This window comes from Silurus meridionalis, chromosome 23, assembly GCF_014805685.1.
Source record: "Silurus meridionalis isolate SWU-2019-XX chromosome 23, ASM1480568v1, whole genome shotgun sequence".
In the NCBI taxonomy this organism is placed as follows: domain Eukaryota; kingdom Metazoa; phylum Chordata; class Actinopteri; order Siluriformes; family Siluridae; genus Silurus; species Silurus meridionalis.
Window position 1 is genome coordinate 12,622,346 of NC_060906.1, and position 5,000 is coordinate 12,627,345.

At 39.8% G+C, this 5,000-nt stretch overlaps 1 protein-coding gene across 9 annotated transcripts in view; it reads right to left on the reverse strand.

The window, feature by feature from the left end:
* Positions 1–5,000, reverse strand: part of si:dkey-71h2.2 (low density lipoprotein receptor adapter protein 1-B) — a 44,038-nt gene that overhangs the window by 20,362 nt on the left and 18,676 nt on the right. The window lies entirely within an intron of this gene.

Consider the following 5,000-nt stretch of genomic DNA (forward strand, 5'->3'; position numbering starts at 1 on the left):
CTGCTTTAATCAGAATGCAGAAAAAAATTATATAAAAAAAGAAAACAAGCATGATTTTTGTTTAATAGATAAACATACTAGACTAGGCAAATACATTTTTTTTAATGAATTAATAACAAAAATTAATAAATTAAAAAAACAAAGTTACAATAGGGAACACAATAGCTTTGCATGGTTTTTAAATGAGCATCCTTTTTTAAGTGAATTTGGTTTAATAAATAAAAATAAAAAAGATGTGCATAAATTTTAGTAATTCTAGAAGATCTGCATAAAGAGAAATTTTTACTGTGAGCATTATTAATTATGATGGTTGTATCAATGCACTGTATACTTACAAATAATAGCATACAAATATAACAAGTGTTACCCTGCCACCTGATTGACAAATTGTTCATGACTACTTATAGCAAATAAACAAATAAATATATTTATAAAAAGAAAAATAATAATAAATGCTGAAATCTTGTAAGGCCAAAGTCATTGGTTCCAATTCACATCTTCAGTACCTCAAATTAAATCTTATTGCACTAATCATCTTCTTACAGCATCTAAGAATGTAATGTAACACTAGAGGGAAGCACACTGTAAGCAGAGACAATGTCAGACAAGTTTCCATTACCAGAGGACGCCAGAAAGCAAGGCCTTGATTATACTTAATGGCAATCAGCACCACTTGTGCCTGTCTATTTACAGAAAGTTTTCCAGTCAGTTATTACTTAGTCTCGAGTGAAACTTGCTGTGTGCTGGTGCGCAATACTGGACTGGTCATTTCTGTAAATCTTGTTCCTTTTGGCCTCCTGAGTGCTCTAAACTCTCAGTGTAAGAAAGAAATGAAATAAAATGAAAGAAAATATAGTTTCCTTAGTTTAGATGTGGGCCTCTTGGCCTTCTCTGCACTTGGCCCATCCATCTCCATGTGACTGGCTCATTCACTTGAGTTATTGTCTTAAATCCGTGGGCAGGGATCAAAATCAAAATGGGGTGACTTCTGTTATAAAACAATATATAAGATGTTCTTGTATGCTGTAATATTGTTTCCCTGTTCCAGCGTTTTAATGCCCCTGTGCACAAAATAGAGTTCCTAAAAGGTATATAGTGAATACGTTCGTGGAAAAGCAACATGTACTTTACACTACAGATGGTAGCCTTATGGCAGATTTTGACCCTGGCATTTACATTTACATTTACATTTGCGGCATTTAGCAGACACCCTTATCCAGAGCGACGTACAAAAATGATTTGAGTCTCTAGTAATGAATAAATCTACACTGGTACGCAAGATTACAAACTTAATATAAATATAACTCGAATTCTACAAACTTGGAAAGTGCTAATTTAGGTATTTCAGGAAGAGGTAGGTTTTCAGTCGTCGTTTAAAGATAATCAGGGACTCTGCTGTACGGACATCTAGGGGAAGTTCATTCCACCACCTCGGTGCCAGAACAGAGAAGAGCCTTGAAGTGTACGTACCTCTCATTCTGAGAGAAGCAGGTACCAGTCGAGCAGTGCTGGAGCATCTCAGACAGCGTGGTGCAGTGCGAGATGTGATGAGGTCACTGAGGTAAGATGGTGCTGGTCCATTTTTGGCCTTGTAGGCAAGCATCAGTGTTTTGAATCTGATACGTGCAGCTACTGGAAGCCAGTGAAGGAAGCGCAGCAGTGGGGTGGTGTGGGAGAACTTGGGCTGATTGAACACAAGTCGTGCAGCTGCCTTTTGGATCATTTGCAGTGGACGAATAGCGTTCAGGGGAAGACCTGCCAGCAGAGAGTTGCAGTAGTCAAGTCTTGAAATGACAAGAGACTGAACAAGCACTTGGGCAGCCTGTATGGACAGAAATTGTCGAATCCTTCGGATGTTATAGAGAAGAAATCGACAAGAACGAGCAACATTAGCGACATGTGGGGGAAAAAAAACAGTTCATTGTCCATAGTTACCCCAAGGTTAAGAGCAGTGGCTGAAGGGGAGAGCAGAGAGTCATGAAGTGTTATTTGGAGATCTTGACCTGGAGATGAATCACCTGGGATGATCAGCAGTTGCTGGGGTTGAGTTTTAGTTGGTGAGCACTCATCCATAAAGATATGTCTGACAAGCATGCTGAGATCCGAGCGGAAGCTGTGGTATCTGATGGAGGGAAAGAAAAGATGAGTTAAGTGTCATCTGCATAGCAGTAATAAGAAAACCCATGTGAGGATATGACTTCACCAATGGAGTGGGTATAGAGGGAGAAAAGGAGGGGACCAAGTACAGAGCCTTGTGGGACACCAGTGGTGAGTCTGCATGGGGCAGATGTGGATCCCCTCCATGTTACCTGGTATGAGCGACCTTCCAGGTAGGAAGCAAACCATTTCCATGCTGTTCCGCAGATACCAAGGCTCTTGAGGGTTGACAAAAGTGTCTTGTGGTTGACTGTGTCAAATGCTGCTGAAAGGTCCAGGAAGATAAGTACAGATGACAGCTTGGCTGACCGAGCAGCATGTAGTTTCTCAGAAACAGCCAAAAGGGCCGTCTCTGTGGAATGTGCCGCTTTGAACCCAGACTGGTTCGGATCATGGAGGTTGTTCTGTGAGAGATAGACAGACAGTTGGTTAAAAACAGTGCGTTCCAGAGATTTAGAAAGAAAGGAGAGAAGTGATACCGGTCTGTAGTTGTTGATGTCTGATGGATCCAGAGCAGGTTTCTTCAAGATAGGAATGACCCTTGCTTGCTTGAAGGTAGTTGGTACATAGCCAGATGTTAATGACCCATTGATGATTGTGGAGATGAAGGGCAGGAGATCTTGCGTGATGGTCTGGAGCATAGTTGAAGGATTGGATCCAGAGGACAGGTGGTGGGATTGCAAGATCGGATGACTTGCAGTATCTCATCTTCTGTTAAGGTTGAGAAGCTTGACAGAGACGTAGTGGATTGTTGGCTGTGTTGTGTAATTATTGTTGGAGAGGAAGTGAAGGTCTGGCAGATTTTCTTAATCTTCTCATCATAGAAGGAGGCAAAGTCATTAGCAGTCAGGGAGGATGGAGCAGGTGCAGCAGGGGGGTCGAGTAGAGAAGAGAAGATGTTGTGAAGCTTACGAGGATCTTGTGCAGAGGCCTCAAGCTTTTCCTTGTAGAAGGCAGTTTTGGCAGAAGTCACCTCCAAAGAAAATTTGGTCAGGAGTGCACGGTAAGATGAGAGGTCTACATCAAGTTGTGATTTTTTCCACTTCCTCTCTGCAGATCTGAGCTCTCGTCGACTGCTGTGCAAAACTACTGACAGCCTTGATGGATGAAATCTGATTAGATAGAAACTTACCTAAACTTACACTACAGTGAGCAGCACAAGTAAGAATAAGCTTGAAGAGAATCAACTATTGGGAATAATTTAATAAATATTCATGGAAAAAAATTGTAGCAAAATGTAAGTCAGGGATTCTGATAATGTTTCGGCCAAAAGAGAAGCCCTTGCTGGCCCTGACAGCCCACCACTTAATAAACTACATGGCATATGAAGAAAGTACTATATGTATAGTTCTTTATAGGTGTTTATAAATCTTGTGTTTTTCAAATCACAAATAAATCTTTTTCAGATCAAAAGGTGATTCAAAACTCAAGGCAAAAGTCAAGTATTTTGTGTATATGTAGATTTTAACCTAGAAAAGCAGGTGTTGCATCCAGGGCTTAGCTCTAACAATCACTATATGTGCCATGTTATTACTGATACCCGACCTAAATAAGAATGCCCAAAGTGCCCTCTTAATCTCTCTTCTGCTCTCACTCTTTTTTGATGCAGTGATGTACGTGGCAAGTCGTTAATTATCTTCATCAGTATTGCAGTTCCAGACTTAATTATAAGCAGCTATGATCTGTGGGACAAAAGAGCAAAGTTCCAAATACTGGCCTAAATAAAGTTTCTCCACCAAACTAATAACAAAAAGGATAAACTTATGCTGGAATTTACAAATAATCCATTTAAATCCTGTTAAATAAATGTCCTGAACAGAAGATTCAATCATGAACTTGTCACTTTATTAGGAACACCAGATTATTTATTCATTTACAGATGGACTACAACAGTAAAAGTCCACAGTGGGTTCCATTCTACATTTCTACATCTTTTGGTCTGAGGAATCTTGATGTTTAATGACACATGCAGATATTAGAATCAGAATCTTGCATCAACAGTATGAATCTATGAACCGGTTCAGGCTGCCGGTGGTGTAATGCTGTGGGGAATATTTTCCTGTCACACATTGTGCTCATAATACCAGTCAGGAATTGTTTAAATGTGGCAGCCTATCTGTGTATTGATAATGACCATGTTCATTTCTTATGGCTACAATTACCACTTTCAGCATGATAACGTGCCACTTGAAACTGACAAAATATGGATTCGACCATTTCTGTTCTTGATGCTTGTTCAGTCTTTTGTCATTTTGAGACTGGACTACTGCAACTCTCTGCTGGCAGGTCTTCCTCTGAACGCTATTCGTCCACTGCAAATGATCCAAAACGCAGCTGCATAACTTGTGTTCAATCTGTCCAAGTTCTCCCACACCACCCCACTGCTGTGCTCCCTCCACTGCCTTCTGGAATCTGTACGCATTAGATTCAAAACACTGATGTTTGCCTACAAAGCCAAAAATGGACCAGCACCCTCCTACCTCGGAGACCTTTAAGCAACGGTTGAAAACTTACCTCTTCCTGAAACACTAAAACTAACAATTTTCAAGTTTGCTTTGTTTAAAAAAATAATAATAATAATAAGATAATATTTTAATAAAAGTCTACAGAGTTGAAGACTGATTTAACTTTGTAATCTTGCGTACCAGTGTAGATTTATTCATTCATTGAGACTCAAAGCACTTTTGTATGTCGCTCTGGACAAGGGCATCTGTTAAATGCCACAAATGTAAATATTAAGCTGGCTACATAAGAAGTATACTTCATTGGCCTACTCATTCAGCAAATCTGAATCTATTGTCATAATTTTTATGTGGTTCAACAAAGGATTTCCAAATTTCCAA